The sequence below is a fragment of the Melitaea cinxia genome, chromosome 1 (assembly GCF_905220565.1).
Source record: "Melitaea cinxia chromosome 1, ilMelCinx1.1, whole genome shotgun sequence".
Classification (NCBI taxonomy): Eukaryota; Metazoa; Arthropoda; class Insecta; order Lepidoptera; family Nymphalidae; genus Melitaea; species Melitaea cinxia.
Genome location: NC_059394.1, coordinates 19,267,161 through 19,289,314, shown reverse-complemented (window position 1 = coordinate 19,289,314; position 22,154 = coordinate 19,267,161).

Sequence of the window (22,154 nt, the reverse complement as noted above, 5' to 3'; positions counted from 1 at the left end):
AAATATTATCGTATAAAAAATATTTTTTCTTATTTCGTCGTCGATAAGTGTTTCTCAAATATATTTTTAGATGCAGGAACTCAGTAATTTTGAAACGAAACATTATTTACTCCCTAATACTTCCTAACAATCTGTGTTGCAAGTCAAAGTATATGCTGAGAGTGCTTTCGAGTTTGCTCACCTTAGAATTTCCTTAGAAGTTCTAATAAAGGCACTACTTTGCATACAAAGGGTTTCAAATTTCATATAATATTGAACAACGTGCAATATCTTAAGAACTATATTTTCTTAGATGAACTCCCTTACCTTTAGGCGTCTTATTTATTTTTAATAATTGTGATTTATTTGACACCTCTTTACAAATATCTGGCAAAAAATTTAAAGCCGTTTTATGTTATTCTTTCAAAGAAATAAATACAGTCAGATATCTGAAAAAATGGTAAAACAAAAGGAGTTTGGTTACGGCAGGGGTCATTGCTACTGACCTTGGGATAAGAGTCGTAATTTTTATGACCACTTCTAACAATTACTTATGACTATTTATTTGACTTGGATTAAATAGAAAGGCTACTTTGATAGACTCGCTGCGCATAATGTCATTTGTGAGCGCGTAAGCACGGCTATAAATAACAATGTAAAACATTCTACGAGAAAAAGAAATCGTTCCCAAATGCGGTTCTTTAGTTGAATGCGGAAGTTAGTATTAATATTTCACTTTATCTACGCTTTAGGGCTAAGAATAAAATAGTATTGTTAGCTCGTGTATGAAGACAAAGTAACATTTTAAAAAAAGGCTAGGGATTTTTTTTTCACGTGGAATATGATATATGGCACTTACAGAATTCCTCATTTGAAGGAACACAGTTAGCAGTCAAACGCCCTCTATTATTTGTCGTGTCCTGGATTTTAATCCGTACTAATATTATAAATGTGAATGTAAGTTTGTTTGTTACGCTTTCACGCGAAAACTACTCAACCGATCATCGTGAAACTTTGCACACATATTCTTGGAGATATTAGAGGTAATATAGGATACTTTTTTATTAAAAAAAATTCAGTGCGAGCGAAGCCGCAGGTAAAAGCTAGTAGAGAATAAAATGTCTCCTTACTGATGTCCGTTGAAGTTGAAATATTTTTCATTCACTAGCTAGCCTGGATCAACTTTTTTATCAATTTATTTGATTTTTTTATGCCAACTATGCTCTGATAGTAACTAACAAAAAAAAAATCCCAATTTGGTGCAATCATTCGAATTTAACGCGCGTACTATATTTCAGAGAGTTACTTTATGTTATACAGTTTCCATTTGTAGCATAAAGTGTTCCCGTATCTCGGTCTTATTTTAATCTACTTATCCAATTTCCTATATTATCTCAGCACACTTGCATATATTAGAAGATCACGAGAACTTCAAAGGGTGAATAATTTTGCTTTTTGATTCGGGGCGAGGATTTGAGATCAATAACACTCGACTCTGACGCGAGGCTTGGTAAGACTTATTATCATAAACGTCTTCTGTCATTTCCAGAGTATTCTAATAATTAATTGTTGTTTATTTTCTTTTTCTTTAGTATTTGATCAAATATAATTTTATCTTAACATAAAATTTTTAATAAAAAGGTTAATTTTTATATTTAGATATATAAATTATTAAATCTTTTATTTTTTGTGTCAACAATGTCTTGTATGGGTTGTCATACAAGCGTTAAGTCGGAGTAATGATAAGGGGATATTTTAGAGTTTAGACTATGGACATATGTAACACCAGAAACCCTAACCCTGATCCTGACCCTCTCCAGGAGATCTAGCGGCCTTACCCACTACTGAAACACGATACTATTTAAGAGGTGTGATCTGCTGTAAGTTTGAGGTACTTTCGCAGTTGTCACGCGTTAAAAAAATATGTAATAAATATATAAAAATGTAATTAAAATAAAAGAGCATGGAATAAGAGAATATTAATTTTTCTATAACGCAACGAACTAAATCACAGATAGGTAAATATATATTTAAAAAAGTTACCGATCAGATTTCAGAACGAAGAATAAAAATATACGTAACACAGGTTGCTCGAAATTAAAAGAAAAATTCCTTTCTGGCTGTGCCCTTTCTCGATATCAATAAAAATATATTTATGGATATTAATTTAAAAATATTGCGTACACTTGTACCGTATTTTCATATATATTCCTTCTAAATCTCGTCTTTCTGTTTGCATTAAAAATCGCTACACAAATCTATATCGGTGCACAATAAAGAGTATAGGTACATACAACATTCTATTACACTTCCGGATATAAGCCTCTTTGACCCTATAAACAAAAATTGGAGCTGGGTATTCCCACACTGTTCCACAGTGAATATGGGAATACGTGACTCAGACATTCTCCCGAGACATGCAAGCTTCCTTACTATGTTCTCTTTGACCGCAACACCATGAAATAAGTTTGAAATAAAATAAATTAAAAAGTTACCGACTCTTGGATTTGAATTAAAGAATTTGGATGCTGTATCATTAAGTATTAAGTTATAGATAAATAATAAATAAATAAATAAATATCTACACAATACACACACGGTCGTCTGTTCCTAAAGTAAGCAACTTAATGCTTGTATTATAGATAACAGCCAACTGGTATAGCTACATTTTTTTTTTTCGATAAACATACTTATATAAATAATACAATATATAAATATGTAAATAAATATTTACATATATTACGTCCAGGCTCAGGGTGTGAATCGAACCCACAACCCTCGGAGCTAAAGCAGGGTCACTACAAACTGCGCCAACGGGCTAGTCTTTTCACAAGCAATAATCGCATCAGTAAAATATAAGTTATTAAGCACATGTCACAAATATCTAAGAAAAGTTTAATATTTAATTGTACATTAAATGATATATTTTCGATTTTGCATCTAAAATCGACTTCGACTAACTACAATAACGTCATTCGTTAAGAGAATGAAGTTCTTATTAGTAAATATAGAGGAAAGTTTAGGATAATTTTGGTCGGTGGACTCACGTCTGCGTTAAAGATACTAAGATAGAATAATTAGTTCTTTTAATGTAAGCTGCAGTAGTGTAACAAGTAAACGATCAGTAATAAAACTAAAAATCGGAATAACAAAAGCACGGGCACTATAACCCTGTGGACATAACTTTATACATAAAAAAAAAATATATATAGAGGAAATCATGATTTAACAGATTGCAATTTTATTTTGAATGCTTAAAGTAATGATTTTGAAATCTAAGACTATCTTACAGAGTATTTCCATTCTCCTGATCTAATAAGTAACTAAGATCATGATTGTACAAAGAGTTGTTCATTCGTCGATCGTTGTTTGTACCTTTTTCCAACTAAAATCACACGAAATGAATTCGAGTGCATATCTTGCAGATCATTTGTGTGCTATCAATCAATAGTATCAAAGCGCTTAGTTGTAATTTTTTCTACCACACTTCCGAACTCCATAAACACCAAGTGTTTCCCACGCTCGAAATTGCGGAGTCACAGCCATAGCAAGAAACGCTCGATGAATCCTCTCTCGAAAACATCGCACGTCCTAGCATTACTTGCATTACGGGTCTGCCGATCTGAGATATTCGTAATTAATCACCCGTAAGATAAGCGTGTCGCTTAAGGTGCGATAGAACGGGCTATGCTTACGGTCTGTCTCAAAATAAATGAGGCTATGCACGAGAGCAAAAGTAACAAACATAGCTGTAGAATAAGCAAGTTGAAGTGGCAGTGGGCTGATCACCTCTGTCACAAGACCGATGGCCGTTGTAGTAGACGTATCCTGAAGTGGACACCGTGTTTTTGGCAAATGCGTTGTGGGACGTCCTCCGGCCCGCTGGACTGATAATCTAAGATTGCTGGTGAAGTCTGGATGAAAATTGCGGAAAACCGAGATGTTTGGCGCGAACTAGGGGAGGCCTATGTCTAACAGTGGACTGTGATAGGCTTTTAACTTCAGTCACTAGCGATTTGGAGTCCGTGGATGTTATGTATATTAACTAGCTATGTTCCACAGTTTCACGCGTTAATTTGGAGTAAAAAATAGCCTATAGCCTTAATCTTTATGGGCTATCCAACCGGTAAAAACCGGTACTTTCTAATATAACTACGTTTAAATAAAACAAACACTCTTTTCAACTTTATAATATTAGTATAAATATTACTTGGGAACATTATTTATATTAAATAATATTAACAAATCTACAATTATGAAACGCTATATATTCATGAAAAATAACGTAGTATTTTCCAAGAGACCAACATTGACAAATTGGAAAACGAAATGTAAATACGTAAAAGCATAACATGAGTATTCAAATGTGTATAACAAATTACCGAAAATAAAACACGATTTTGTCAGAAAATAAAAACGTTTTCCATGAATAATAATTTTTTCCCTACGGCTATGACTGTTATTATTCTAGACAGAAAAAATATCCAACGTAGATGTACTCTTTAAAAAAAAATGTATTCATTCTCTTATCTCTGCGAGTGAGTGCTATCTCTTACATACGGGTCCTTTACGGTCGCATCAACCCTAAAAACGTCTTACGAGGCACTTATTTTATTATATAATCACATATAACGAACATACAAATTTTCAAGGAGCTACATTGAATCTTTTTGATGGGGTCTCTAATGCCCCAAAAATATTTTGCAAAGTTTTATTGATAGTAAATAGATTTCATAATATAATAGTAAAATAAAAATGGATTTGTCAAATGTCTAGACCACGTATAGATAGTAAACGACATATAGATTTCAGTCGTTGGTTAATTGACGATTAAAAACTACCTAATGGGATTTTATAATAATAACAAACTGACTCGGCACGCGTTGTCTTGCCGCTAAACGCTATTTAAAAATAGGGGTTGGTGGTAGAAGGATGAAAATTTAGGGTTTTATGTATTTTTTAACGCCAAATCATAATAAAATAAAAAATAAATAATTGATCTAAAAATTACAAAAAAATTAGGAGTAGACTACTCTTAACATTTAGGGGGATGAAAAATAGATGTTGTTCGATTCTCAGACCTACTCAATATGCACACAAAATTGAATGAGAATCGGTCAAGCCATTTCGGAGGATTTTAACTACAAACACCGAGACACGAGAATTTTATATATTAGATTATGGCAAAAATTGAGGATACGAACATTTATAATTAAAAATATATAGTCGCTGAAAATTCATTACAACATGATTAATACTTAAAATTACTCTCTTGTATATTAATTACTTTATCTATTCATAACTTTTAATTTTTTTATAAGACGTTTAATATAAATAACTAGACTATATCTTGTCTAAACACCAGACAGGTTAGAACTGGCTAAATGATAAAAGAAAACTTTACTTTTTCATGTCACAGATACGTATTTTTTTTTATAATCTGTGAAAGATTAAAAAAATCTTTGTGTCAAAGTTATACTATCTAAGAGTAATTTATAAGAATTTGAGAATTTATTTTATAAAATTTTCTATGAATAAATAAATAAATATCTACACAATACACACACGATCGTCTGTTCCTAAAGTAAAGAATGTAATGCTTGTATTATAGGTAACAGCCGACTGGTATATAGCTTCATATTTTGTTTTTCGATAAACATACTTATAAACAATACATATATAAATACATAAATAAATATTTATATTACACCCAGACTCGGGGTGGGAATCGAACCTACATCCCTCGGAGCAGAAAGCATGGCCAATACAAACTGCGCCAACGGGCTAGTCAAAATGAAGTCCTAAATTTTACATATAGATCAATAAACTAAACAGTAACATAGGTGAAACAACATGACATATGCAGTTAAAAAATATTTGATATATATAATGGTATAACAGCTAAATCAAAAAGTCGATTTTCCAAACGATCGCTTCCATTCAGAAGATTGAACGCGACTCATTAGCTAAGCTGGTGTGAAACTGAATCGTTTTAATAGATTTCATAGTAAAATGAACTGTATTTGCATTTTCAGTTCGTAAATGTAAAGTGCACTTTACAGACGAATAAATTTTGATGTTTTCGATCAACTTTTGAATATCGGTTTTGGACTTTGAAGTGGAAAGTTTGGTATTAAAGAGGATAGTGTAGTCTCTTCTTCTTGGGGTCTGCTTAAATTTTAATATTATTACGCTAAATAGACGTTGGGGTCTACTTATTATTCTAGTCTGATTCTGACAGGATACTGATTTTTAGGATTGCCTATTTCAGGTCAGATATACTTGAAATTTCATCAGAATATTACTATAGACGCATACCAGTCATCTGTGACTTAAAGCGCAGGCCTTAAGTTGTCAACTTAGGGACAGACATGAACATATTTATTTTTTTATACAACTAAGTCGGCAAACAAGCGTACGGCTCACCTGATGGTAAGCGATTACCGTAGCTTATAGACATCTGCAACACCAGAAGCGGAGTAAACGCGTTGCCAACCCTATCCCCAATCCCCCCAGGAGGAATTATGTGAGATATATTGTTCTAACGGGGTATTAAGTCGAAATTACAGGAGAAGAGCAATTTTAACTACTTTTTTAGTTAAACTATTGTAAAAAATGCACGCCTATAATTAAAAAATATTTTACGTGGTACAAATGGCATGGGCAAATAAGAGCCCGTGAATGTTGTTAATATAACGAATTTAAAAAAAGAAACGACTAATTTGTTTTTAGTTTATTTTTGTACTGGATAAAGGTTGTATTAGAACCTCTTTCAACACATGCCGAGATTTACTTCACTGTGTTTACTCCGCTGTTGACAAAGAGACGAAATTTATCACTTTAGCTAATAAAATGCTGAGAGGGCATGGTAAATAAAAAATGTGCCACTTAACCAAGAGGTTGTGGATTTGTCTTTGAGCTAGCGACCATGAATATTCGTTTAAAAAATTGCCACTTACGCTACAGGGCGAAACACGTGGAAGTAGTCAAAGCCGCAAACATATATCGTAGCTTAATTGTTTATTTATACTATATTTATTATTTTAGTATTTGATACCTTATACACCTATGTGCTGTGTGGCTACGGCACGAAAAAAAGAATATAGCCACCTCCTTTCTTCCCGTGGGTGTCGTAAGAGGCGACTAAGGGATAACAAGGTTCCACTACCGCCTTGGAACTTAAGAAGCCGACCGATGGCGGGATAACCATCTAACCGCTGGCTTTGAAACAACAGGCCGAAGACGGGCAGCAGCGTCTTAGGTGCGAAAAAGTCAGCCCAGCGGTCACCAACCCGCCTGCCCAGCGTGGTGACTATGGGCAACACACATGAGTTCACGCATTTTTGGCGCGAACTTGTGGAGGCCTATGTCCAGCAGTGGACTGCAATAGGCTGGAATGATGATGATGATGACACCTATATTACCTATATTGAGAAGGGTTATAAGCTATATAAAGATGGTATAAAGATGTTGTGACGTGTTATGACACGTTTCAACTAATAGGAGAGAAGAGGCGGATAATCAATGAGACATATTTAAAAAAATGGGAAATTACATTCAGGCTGATATAAAAATAAAAGCTAGTAATCAATAAAGCACATTCTCAAAATCAAAGATAATTTCATTATTCAGTAATCCGTGAAAGACTAGACTTGTCAAACTTTGATACTCTTAAAATAAGAACCGAGTTCATTATCTAATTTCTTTTGGTCCTTAATATTCACACACGGTCGACTTTTTCTATAGTAAGCAGTTATTAATGCCTTGTTTGTGTTCCTATTTTTGTTGTTGTTGATAAAAACAGACTGATATAAATAGATTGTTTTTCAATAACTACATACGAATATATAATACACAAGCTGACCCGGCGAACTTCGTATCGCCTAACACAAACTTTATCGTATGGTATTTGCGATTCATTTTTATATATAAGAGATATATATAGTTATTATATATTTAGTTCAAATTGACTTTTAAGTATTATCACAAATCTTTTATATGGGAGTATAGAAAAGTGTTGTTTTTAGACTTTTTCAGGAATTTTTTTTTTTTTTTGAATTTTTCTCTCCGTAAGAACCATCCTCGTACTTCAAGGAATATTTTAAAAAAAGAATTAGCGAAATCGGTTTAACCGTTCTCGAGTTTTGCGCTTAGCAACACATTCAGCGACTCATTTTTATATTATAGAATAATAATACATTATAAATATATATACAGACTCAAGGTAGGAATCGAACCCACAACTCTCGGAGCATAAAGCAGGTCTGCGCCAACGGGATAGTAAAAAAATAATTAGACTAATAACAAACAATAAGTATTAGTTAGACATAGGCTATCAGAAAAAATACTCAAAAGTCGTACAAGCCTCCATTTGAACCAATGACTTGATTAAAACAAGCGTTCAATCCACCGAGCTTTCTAAAGAAAAAAGAAAAAAATATAGAAGTATAGTGCCTTTTCTTCACGCCTCAATACTTCAACTAATAGTCATGAAATGTCGCATACAGAACAAAGAGCACATTCCACAAAAAGGGCAAAGCGTCTAAAACGGGGTTGAACGCGATTCTTTGTGTTGTTGACCTTAAAATAATGGTTATCAACAAAAACTATGTCGACATTTTGACCAATAAGTATGACGTTTTAAATTAAATTATCTGTGGTAGGGCACAGCAGGACGTATCCTGCTTAAAGTCTAGTAGTAGTAGTCCGACTGTGGAAGTACCTCGAACTTAGATCACAGCTATTACACTGCTATCAAGCAGCGTTGTGTTCCTGTAGTGAGTGAGGTGACCAGAGTTAGTAGGACGGGTCGGGGTAGGGTTGGCAACGCGCTAGCGATGCTTCTGGTGCAACAGGCGTATGAGCTACGGTAATCGCTTACGATCAGGCGACGTCGCACTTTTGTTTACCGATTGAATTTTATAAAAAATAAGCATGAAAAAGTTACTTCCGATTTTTTGGTGACTCACCCGCGAAATATCGTAAATCCCGTAGACACAGAAGTGTTTATAGTGATCATGAAACTTTAAAAACTCATATGAAGAATATAAATCAGTGTAGTAGAATACCGTGTAACAAATGTTGTGTTATAATACGGTTTCTCCATTAATTATTTTGTGACATAAGTTTTAGTAAAGATATTATGATATGGACGTAGTAATGTGATGATTGATAGCTCTCTTGCTGCCCATATTTGTCACGTAAGCTACACACAATAGTAATATACAGATAGTGTAATGTACAATTAGATGTAGGAATTATAGTATCGTTGTTGGTGCCACTTTTTTATTTAACTTTAATGGCATTTAATCTGAATTTAAAATAATGCATGTATGAATGAAGTATTGTAAAAGATGAAGGTCCTATTCTAAAATATAAAAAGGTTAAAATATAACGCTACGCTACGCTTTTGTCTGTAATACCCCACTGCTAGGCATAGGCCTCTTTCCCCATGTAGGAGAAGGATCAGAGCTTCACCCCTCACGCTGCTCTAATGCGGGTTGGCGGATATGTAATCCGAATCCCAAATCAAAAAATAGTATATTGTTTGAATAAAAGGTTTAAGATAGACTTCCATATAGTTACGGCAGTAAAAAATATAGCCACACCCTCTTTTCCCGTGGGTGTCGTAAGAGGTGACTAAGGCGTATAACACAGTTCCACTACCACCTTGGAACTTATCAAGCCGACCGATGGCGGGATAACCGTCCAACTGCTGGCTTTGAAATACACAGAACGAGGACGGGCAGCAGCGTCTTCGGTGCGACAAAGCCAGCCCTGCGGTCACCAACCCGCCTGTCCAACGTGGTGACTACGGGCAAAACACCTGAGGTTTACGCCGCAGTTGAGCGGAAAATACACTAGTTGATGAACTTTAAAATCTACCTTACTGATTTTAGAAACTTGCAACGTTAGATTGAAACTAAAGTTAAACTGTTTCTGTTTTAATACGTTTTCATTGAGATAATAAAAATAACACACAGAAACACACTCAATAAGTACATAAAGAAAATTACGTACTTAGTTAATATTTAACTGTGTTCTTCATGTACGATATTTCATTTCGACCAATAACTATTAATTTTGTCATAAACATTTATTACAAAGAAATACAAAGATTTCATATTCATGAATAGTAAATAGTGAATAGTAAAACAGTTTGACGTCTGGTCATAATTCAAATAAGACGTCCAAATGCTTGCACAACAAAATACCTACATTACATATAAGGTAGAATTATTACTAATATATAAATTTCTCGTGTCACAGTTTTCGTTGCCATACTCCTCCGAAACGGCTTGACCGATTTTGATGAAATTTTTTGTGCTTATCCGGTATCTATGAGAATCGGCCAACATCTATTTTTCATCCCCCTAAATGTTAGGGGTAGTCCACTCCTATATTTTTTTCAAAATTTTTAATTCCTATTTTTTTATGATACAACATTAAAAAATACATACTAAATTTTCAACCCTCTACCATCAACCCCTATTTTTAAATAGCGTTTAGCGGCAAGACAACGTTTGCCGGGTCAGCTAGTATTCCTATATATATAATTAATTGTTACTCTATTAATTATTTTTCAATGCTAAATATTCAGATGGAAATAAATTTGAATTCCATTGGAACGAAAAATGTTAAAATGTCACTTTCGAAGAATCTGTCCCTTACTGTGTTTTGACATTGGTCAGTCGAACTGTTAGCTAAGCTTATGAAGAAATAAATAAATAAATTGTGCGATAAGGACATAAATAGAAAGTCTACAATAAAAGAAGTTAATAATGAGAATGATTCCGTAATTTCTGTCCCTTCAAAACTTTTATTAAGTATGTAAATCGAAAACTCGGAGGACTGTTGCGAAATTACGTTGAAATATTTTTACGTTTTTCATAATTTTCTAATTTTTTATGTTGATCAGCTCACCGACTGCGATGGATTATCGTCGCCTTTGTAAATGAACAGTATTAGAATTTCATAATATTTTTAACACTTATTAAACATTCTTTGACTTAATAATAAAAATATTTTAGTTCGTATTAAAATTCTGCAAAGAAGTGGAAGTTAAATAATGTATCTAAGTATGAATATTGTGACAAAAAAAACTGATGAATTAAAATTGTACGCATAATTCTAATTGAACATTTGATATGAAAAACATCGTTGAAAAATTGCGATGCACATTAATTGTATAATGCAAAGCAAGGCAAGATGTTATGTTATTACTTGGCCCATACAAATGTAAATATTCCTCTTTTTTAATGGAGTGGTTTTGTTGGACTATACAAATCTAAATATTCCTGTTTTAAATGGAAAGGTTAAGTATTTTTACTGTTTTAACTATTAAACAGCTCTTTTCATAAGATATCTATATTAAAATTATAAATATTAAGAGTTTGTTTGTTTGTTTGTTTGAACGCGCTATTCTCAGGAACAACTGGTACGATTTGAAAAATTCTTACAGTGTTAGATAGCTCATTTATCGAGGAAGCCTATAGGCTATATATCATCACGTGAAGACCATAGGAGCGGAGCAATAGTGAAGAATGTTTCAAAATCGGGTTTTTTTCCTTTTGAGAGTTTCCTCAGTTAGACCAAAGAAACTGTTCCACGCGGACGAAGTCGTGGGCAGAAGCTAGTGTGTTATAATCCACGAGGATGAGATCTCATATTGATGATCTAAACGTCCACAATAAACAAACACCAACACCAAGATCGGGTCAAACGTTTTCGTGACCATGAAAATAATTATCATAAGCACCGCTTCACTTATGGCTATTACCAAAACTTGCTTTTAAAAATCTATATTTAATTCTGAGAACAAATCACCTTAATATATTAAAACCCAAATCGCTACCATTTCCAAGAGGACTCATTATATAGCTATGGCTATACACTTAGCTATGCATACGAAAACGGCATAATAATGTTTTTATATTCTTTATTTTATGACTTCGTCACGACGTGTCATTTAGATACGAATGTTTTAAAATGGGGCTTTACTTGTTATACGTATCTGTATGGTGAAAGCTAAAGATTTTTAATATTTTAAACAAACCTACCTAAGGATTGTTTTCCTTCTGTAATTGTAATAATAATTGTGATGTTCAATTACCTCAGCTTAGAATATTTTAACAAAAGTTAAATTTATAATTATCAGGGTGATTAAAATACAAATTAAGTTGGTCGAAACCGTAGGTGTAAGCTCGTTTCCTATATACATACTAGCTGTGTCCGCGACCACGTCCGCGTGGAATTTAACAAAAAACTTATTGCTCGTATCGCAGATTAATAAAATAAATTTCTAAAATAAAAGTAGCCTAAGTTACTCCTTATTACATCAGCTATCAGCCAGTGAAAGTCCCGTCAAAATCGGTTTAGCCGTTTCAGAGATTAACCAGAACAATTGGTATATGTACCGTGTATACACACACTTCAGCCTATCGCAGTCCACTGCTGGACATAGGCCTCCCCAAGTTCGCGCCACACATCCCGGTCTTCCGCAATCCTCATCCAGCCTACACCGGCAATCTTACGTAGATCGTCGGTCCAACGGGCCGGAGGACGTCCCACACTGCGTTTGCCAAAACGCGGTCTCCACTCTAGGACCCGTCTACTCCTACCGTGTATCATCCACATCCATATGCATTTAATAAAAAACGGCTATTTTAATATTACAAACAGACACTTCCATTTTACTTATTTGTATAGACTAGCTGACCCCGCTAACGGTTTTTTGCCATATATTTTATTAACTCCCTTAATCCTCAACGGTCACAGCCAGGGATTGTGCCGGTTGCGCTGGCGGTTGCGGTTCGATCCCCGCACATAACGTGCAATGTATTGGCCATACAGGTGTTTGCCATGGTCTGGGTGTTTGTGCAGTCCTCGTGGATCTCCCCACCGTGCCTCGAAGAGCACATTAAGCTGTCGGTCCTGGTTGTTAACATGTACACCTGATAGCGATCGTTACTCATAGTAGGGAATATATCCGCCAACCCGCATTGGAGCAGCGTGGTGGATTAAGCTCTGATCCTTCTCCTAGATGGGGAAAGAGGCCTATGCCCAGTAGTGGGATATTACAGGCTGAAGTGATAATCCGCATTCTTATAACTAAGGGGTATGAAAAACACATGTTGGTCGATTCTCAGACCTACCCGATATGCACACAAAATATCATAAAAATCGGTCCAGCCGTTTCGAAAGAGTATTTTAACTAACATTGTGACACGGAAATTTTATATATAAGATGACGCCTTATGTATATAACGTCGGTTATTTCTTTTACAAAAATATCAAATGAAATAAGAAATTTAGTTAAATCTTTTGTAGTGAAACCATTGTTCCGTTTTTGTTTGGTAAAGTCATAAAATCTTTTGTTATATTTTTTTAGAATTGATGAAGGTTAATGAACCTTAACCGAAAGTAATATGCCTTCGTGTGTGTGTGCCTTCGTAAGCTTTATCAAATGTGCGAATCTAATGGAAAGTGTCAGTATAATAAGCGATGTGAAGTGACGCGTCACATCAAAACTTCACGTGTGTGTTATATATATATTAATATCTTCTATATATTAATACGTAAAACAAAAACTTTGTACCCCTTTTTACGAAAATTGCGAAGACCGAGGAGTATGAAATTTCGCTCACTTACAGTTTATATAGAGGAGTGCAGAATGCTAATATATTTTTGAAATTATGCATACACCATGTATTTGACACACACACGCATATATACTCTCTTGTTTAATGTTCAAACTTATAATTTAAATGAATTATCATCGAAATTCGACCACTGGACGACCACTTGTCTATTTTTACTAGTAGACTAGTCTATTTAAGTACCACTCTGGTGTAATGGTAGATGCACCATGTATGTATGTATGTATGTAACTAAGCTTCAGCGGTTTGTAGAATCGATTCCTGCTCGCGATGGATATGGATGTCTGTCCTTTTGAGTCTCCCCACCGTGCCTCGGAAAGCACGTTGAACTGTCGGTCCCTGTCTTTTTCATATACATCGATAACGAACGTTACTCATAGTGGGGAATATATACGCTAGCCTTGCAGTGAAGCAGCGTGGTGAATTAAGTTCTTATCCTTCTCGTACATGATGAGAGAGGCCTATGTCCAGCAGTGGGATATCAAAGGCTTAATCGTAAATTATTCGTACTGTTAGTAGAATTAGTAATAACATATAGATGGCTTTTTTGATATCTTCACAACCGTATTGAGTTCCTTGCAACAATACTTTTTATCTAATATATAAAATTTTCGTGTCGCGGTGTTTGTAGTTAAACTCTTCCGAAACGGCTTGACCGATTCTCATGAAATTTTGTGTACATATTGGGTAGGTCTGAGAATCGAACAACGTCTATTTTTCATCCCCCTAAATGTGAAGGGTAGTCAACACCAAAAAAAATTTTTTTTTATTAGATAAATTATTTATTCTTTATTTTATTATGATTTGGCGTTAAAAAATACATACAACCCTAAATTTTCACAATTCTACCACCGACCCCTATTTTTAAATAGCGTTTATATATAGCGGTAAGACAACGTTTGCCGGGTCAGCTAGTAAATGCATAAAGATATTTAATGACGATAAACATAAATAAAAATTTTAATTATATGTTTTTAATTTACTGAGGTTAGACACAGCAGAATATTTCCTGTTCAAAATCTGGAGCAGCCCGACTGGGGAAGTACCTCGACCTTACAGAAGATCACAGCTAAATAATATCGATTTTAAGCAATGTTAAAAAAAATACTGAAATTATTCTAAACTTGATATTTTATTTATTTATTTATTCTTAATGTACACCGAAATACAGACACATATAAAGAAAGATACAATACAAGATGTACAAAGGCGATCTTATCACTAAATAGCGATTTCTGCGCAGCGGTTAGAATTGTGCACAAATTAAGGAGGAAAAATCAATAATAAATAGATAAAAACTACGATATGATAGACTTACATAGTAATTTAAAAAAAAAAACATAAATAAGTAAATATTTTGGTATATAATATATAAGATACATACACACATATATACATACACATATAAAAATATATACATATATACACACACATAAATATATACATATATGTACAATTACATATTTGTTGATATTCAAGTTTTTTTTTTAAATTTAATGGTTGTTATTACTATATATGCTACATAACTTTGAAACAAAACAAGAAAACGGTCTCACAATGAAATATAAAAATAGAAATATAGCGGAAAAGCAATAGAGACACAAAATCTGTGAAACCACATTCCTCGTACGAAAATACAGTACAAAGGGTAATTTAAATGTATAAATTGTATAAATGAAGATTTCAAATCAGCACACTTCGCTTATTAAGTAACATATAACGTATATTAAGCGTATAGTTACCTCTAATTGTCTCCTGCTTGTGTTTTCAATGTATTCCAAGAGCGATAAGCTTAAGGAAGTACATTAGAATATGATTGCTTTAATTTATTTTTCACAAACCCGCCTGCCCAGCGCTGTGACTATGGGCAGCACACGTGAGTTCACGCATTCTTGGCGCGAACTTGTGGAGGCCTATGTCCAGCAGTGGACTGCTATAGGGTGGAATGATGATGATGATGATGAATTTTTTTTCTATTTCCAACGATTAAATAAATAGCTATTATAGATTAGCGTTGGCGCAGTTTGTAGTCGCCCTGCTTTCTGCTCTGTGGGGTTGTGAGTTCCTACCTGAGTCTAAGTGTGAAATTTGTTTTTGATTATATATGTATTATTTCTATGTATATCTATAAAAAACTATATCGGCATAGCGATTCAACGGGGAAATGCTGCCAGCATTCTTGGCACAACTCCACGCGGACATAATTTATACCAAATATCTGTAAATATTTAGTTCTTAAGTTGTGAATTGTAAATATGTATAATGTTTAATAAACTATTGTTATATAAATCTCATATTTACTATATATACAAAAAATAATAATAAAAAACTTGCTATATTAGTCGTCTGTTATAACACAAGTATTAAGCTGTTTACCGCAGGAACAGATGGCCGTGTGTGTGTTTGTTATAAGATATTTATTTATTATAATTTTAGCATCAAAATTAATTGCATTAATTAATACGATCAATTAATTTAGATATCTTAACAATCAGTCCAAATTTTATACTACGGTTAAATATCACAAAAAAGAAACAAAAAAAAAAAACGATGAGGAAAAACGAACGTGATATTTAATTTTGTATTGGCACAATCTTATAGAAATTCAATATATTTTGTACTGATCTTATTACAACGCCGCGTTGGTGCAACGTTCACAACCATGGATTGTACATGTTGCGCTGGCAGGATCTTGTTATTATTATTTTTTTAGATTTGATGGTTATTTCATTATCAAGACTCGTACGGAGTTCAGACTAAGTAAGGTGGACATGGGTAGCTAGTAGTTAATAAGACGCGATTAAAACCGACGGGTCGTAGTGTTAAAAAGGGTGGAATTAGCCCACGTAGCACCCGAATGCAATTAAATCATGGCGCCCTGATAACGATTCCACTTGTTTTCGGCTTACCTTATTTTACACATATATACCACTAGCTGTGCTCGCGACTTCGTCCACGTGAAATAGTGACTTTATATGTTCAACGTGATTCCTTAACTTGGCATAACTTTATTTATGAACCGATTGACATGAAATAAACACTAAATGTTAAGCTAAACTTGCAACAATATAATAGTGTAAATTACATCTAAATAGGATAAGCTGTTTCTGAGAATAGCGTGCACAAACCCACAGACAAACAGACAAAAATTCTGACTATCATTATTTTGGGCGCTATTTGCGTTGATTGAAGGTCCCAATAATATTTTTTCTCATATATCTTAAATGTACAGACAGCGACCCGTTACATTTTTATTATATGTATTGATTAGATTAGATTGGATTAAGCTCTGATCCTTCTCCTACATGGGGAAAGAGGCTTATGCCCAGTAGTGGGATATTACAGGCTGAAGGATTAGATTACGACGGTGAGAGATAGCACTGGAACGTATAAGTTAAATAAATATTTCTAAAACTTTTATCAAGACAGAAAATAATATATATTTGATACATTTTTCTGAAGAATTCTTTTTTCGTTTCGATTGTTTCTAGTAATCGAGCTTTCTAATCTAATTTTGTCACTAGCGCCGTCATCCCTAATCGAATGAAGACTACGTCACGTTTCCTTTTCCTTTCATCTGTATACACAAGTAATAAATGTATGTATGAAAGCTTTTGACTTGATTTGACAATGATACTAAGGTAACTTATTTTAGATAGTTTGTTGAACAAGGTTGTACATTCAACTGGGGTAGGATAGCTTGACTATGGAAGTACTTTGACAGTACTTTGACATTACAAAAACTCACAGCTAAAACACAATGCTTTCAAGCTGTTTAGTGTTCCAGTGGAGAGTAAGATAACCAGAACTCCTGTCGGGGATTGAGGGTAGGGTCGGCAACACGTTTGCGGTGCTTGTGCTGTTCCAAGCGTCTATAAGCTATGATAATCGCTTACCATCAGGTGTACTGACCTAGTTGTATCAAAAAAAAGGTATGTGCGTACTTATCTACGCACGTAAGAAGTTACACTTCATTGGCTAGCTAATTTCACGTTGCTAACTTCTTCTTCATTGACTAACTTCAGGGTATCGGTTATTTGTGACGGTGTTTGCGCGCATCGTAAAAATTTACTTTCATAATTTTTCTCTAACGCGCTTAAAGAATATAACTTCAAAAACATTTCTTGATTCACCTGTTTGCCCGTATCTATGTTATTTGACATTTACTGTTGTGGCCTACCTCAGCAAAAATGCTTCCAATATATTTGTTAGCTAAACCGTTAAACTATTTGTGTTTAAAGTATTTAAAACGCAACATAATTAGCTTATTCCTTTTTTTACGTGGGGAAAATCCATCATGGATACCCTCCAAAGCGGGGACGCCAGAGGGTTATGTCAGATTCCTGCTGACTAAAAAACCATAACGTGTGAGCGGTCGTCCGCCTGAGTGGGGCGAGATGGGGTCGCACTAGCATTCAGCACCTCGCCCCGGAATTAGCATATTCCTGTATCAACGGATGGAATCTATATTGACTCTATTTCGTGATCAAAATATAAACGAACTCAGAAAATTAGTTATCAACTGCAATTTATCAACAATAAATTAATTGCAGTTGAAATTAAACGCATAAAATATAACTTGTTCAGTATTCATCACTATCAAAAGCGATAACATTCTGTATATAATAAACTGTAATTATTACCGGATCGAGTGATGCGACGCATACTCAAATTAAGTCGATTTGACGACTCGAGGAACTTGAGTAGTACTTACTCGACTCAGTCGAGTACAAGTTATTTAGAGGTTAGTCTAATAGTCTTGTGAAGATGAGTCTCTATTTTATATCGTATTTTAAAATTATGGTATCATATAACAATAAAACTATATATAATGTGTACTACACATCAGTGGGCTGCACACACGACGTTTTTTAAATTGGATATATAAAAAAAATTAATTATCAAATAAAAATGTGTAAATATGTGTAAACGCGTTTGTGGAAATATTACCTGGAAAGAGATAAAACAGAGGTGGATTTTATTACGAAATTCCAGCATTTAATAAGCCGTTTTAATAAATGGTTCAAAAATGAAACATTATGCCTCAAACAATAAAATGGTGGACAACTATACAACGTTTCAACCCCATTTCAACCCCATTATTTCCTAATTTATTTAGTAGTTCAAAAACACAGTTTCACTACCACCTTTTGACGACGCATTGTCGCAACGGTCACAGCACTGGCTTCTAGCTGTTGCGCTGGCGGTTGCGGATTCGATTCCCGCACATGGCAAACCTTTGTATTGGCCATACAGATGTTTGTATATTGTGTGTATTTCCGAACCCCCTATACATACGATATATACGAGTGTAAGGGTTTATTTTAAAAAAAAAAAACAAAGTTTCTTTTGTCCTTCCCTAAATGATACTAACAGTATAGATTCGAAACTCTCTTATAAACACAAACTTCAATCATGGGTAATTTAGGCTGGACGTGATATGTCAAAATAATAATAATAATCGAAATCCAATAATCCAGTTTAAAATTACAAGAACTAAAAATGATAAAACAAAGAAAAAAAAAATATAGTCAGGGAACGATCAATTATACGGATTTTTTTTTATACCTTTAGGATTGGTTATTATAATTTTAATGAAATTTATTATGATATATATATATATATTAAAGTTGGGTTGGTGCAACGGTCCAAGCTGGTTTGTGGCTGTTGCGACGCGACAAATATATATAAAAAATTTTTACTAAATGAAATGGTATCGGAGATCCAAAAATATTAATATAAATGATTACATTAAAATTCTAGACATTTCTTTAACCGCCTTGATAATTAAGAGATCCTTAGAGAATGTTTGTACTTCATATTAAAAATTTCGGATATGACATCAAACTTGAGAGGAATGTTAATCACACGCTAGGACCAACTTTGATGTTGTTTCAAAAGTCATTAAATCCAAATGTTTAGATGATAAGCAACGTTGACAAAATATTAAATTTAGATAAAATATAATAATAATATTCCAAGCTCGGATTAGTTCAGAAGAGAATAATCCTGACTTTTTAGTAATGTATTCTTAAATATTTTTTAACTATTAAAAGAGATCTTGTCGACATTTAGCAATTTCTCTTAATAAATTAGAATATTCTTTAACGTAATTTAGAAATGTTAACAAATCCATTACTTACTCGTATATTTAACATCGCAGCCATCCAGTGGTACCTTTAAGGTTGTAAATTTTCGAGAATCATCAAAAGAAAGAAAATTTCACTTATTTTTGTCTGGGCAGTAAGCTGAATAGATTCGAGTAAAGGACGGTAACGTTAAATTTTTGATGTAAATAACTAGGTCGTCAACCAAGCATACGGATTACCTGATGGTAAGCGACTACCGTAGCTTATAAACGCTTGAAAAACCAGAAGCATCGCAAACGCATTTCCATCCGACCCTACTCCCACTCTTCCCCAGGAGCTCTTGTCATCATACCACAGGAACACAACATTGCTTGAGAAAAGTATTATTTAGCTGCGATCTTCTGTAAGTTCGAAGTTCTTCCCTAGTCGTGCTGCTCCAGATTTTGAGCAGAATATTTCCTGCTATGTCCTACCTCAGTTAATAGCTTGAAAGTGCCATCATTAGCCTGTTTTAAAAACTTAAACTAACATATTATATTACATCATTAACTATAGTGTAGTTATGACAATAATCTATACTAATATTATAAAGCTGAAGAGTTTGTTTGGTTTTTGTTTGTTTGAACGCGCTAATCTCAGAAACCACTGGTCCGATTTGAAAAATTCTTTTAGTTTAGATAGCTCATTTATCGAGAATATATCAGCTAAACCTAATAGGTGCTGTGTGGCTACGGCACTAAAGAATTTAGCCACCCCCTCTCTTCCCGTGGGTGTCGTAAGAGGCGACTAAGGGATAACAAGGTTCCACAATCACCTTGGAACTTAAGAAGCCGACCGATGGCGGGATAACCATCCAACTGCTGGCTTTGAAATACATAGGCCGAAGACGGGCAGCAGCGTCTTCGGTGCGACAAAGCCAGTACTGCGGTCACCAACCCGCCTGCCCAGCGTGGTGACTATGGGCAAAACACATGAGTTCACGTTATTTTTGGCGTAAACTTGTGGAGGCCTATGTCCAGCAGTGGACTGTATAGGCTGTAATGATGATAATGATGAAACCTAATAGGAGCGGAGCACCAATGAAGAATGTTTCAAAATCTGGGGTTCTTTTTTCCTTTTGAGAGCTTCGGCTGCGTGTTCTGCGGAAACAGTTAAAGTTTCGCAAAAATCATGTATGACAAAATTGTTTCCCTTTAAAAGTTCCACGCGGGCAAAGTCGCGCGCAGAAGCTAGTGTTAAATAAAAGTCTGTTCTCCTACACGGAGAAGGATTCATGTTTACTCAGCTATACTGCTAAACTTCGAGCTACTTGACATATTGTTTTCGAACGTTTATGCGAATTTCACTCCAACTGTTGGCTTTGAAATACACAGGCCAAAGACGGGCAGCAGCGTCTTCGGTGCGACAAAGCCAGCCCTGCGGTCACCAACCCGTCTGCCCAGCGTGGTGACTATGGGCAAAACACATGAGTTCACGCCATTTTTGGCGCGAACTTGTGAAGGCCTATGTCCAGCAGTGGACTGCGATAGGCTGAAACGACGATTGAGATTTTTAGATACTCCACGTTTTTGATACTTTAAAGCAAGCATGGTCACAGGAAAACTGAGGTGTCAGATGTCCTAACGTTACTAAGCTATTCGAAACTACCCTATGATACATCGATATTTTAATTAATCCTCTCTGGAGAGCTACCTGACAATTTTCATACTAACAAAAGTTACCACTATCAGGCATTTACTGTACTATAAATAATATTTCATAATAATTTCCAATGGTAGGATAAAGACTGAAAGAGAAAATAATTTTCGGTACCTCTACACCAGAACTATATTCCTCAGAACTATATGCATTAAAGTAACTAAACATTTAACAAAGACCTTCATATCTGATACACGTATGTACATATATACGTTTATCAGATATATACGTTATATATACATGTTCTCAAACACCTGATAGTGTTACATCGTTTGTCTCAGCTCTATCCAAAAAGGTTTCTGATACGCCATGAATGTGATGCTGGGGTCAGATAACGAATTTCTCAGTATTCTGTCAGATCTACTCTTGAATAAGTAAACCTTAGTTTAATGTTAAAAAGGTGTTGTTTTGCGGTTCTCTATAATTGCTATAAGAAATTATGAATTAAATTCATTAAATAATTTCCAATTATTACCAACAAAGTGTATAATTTATATAGACAAGTCTGCCTTAATTAAATTTATATTGAAAAATGCTTTTTGTATGAGGACATTCTTTTATTTTATATTATGTAATCATTATTTTTAAATATTTTATCTACGTAAGGTTCCCATTTTTTATTTTATATTATGTGATGATTTTTTTCTATATTTTATCTACGTAAGATTGCCGTTGTAAGCTGGATAAGGATTGTGGAAAACCGGGATATCTGGCGCTAACTTTGGTAGGC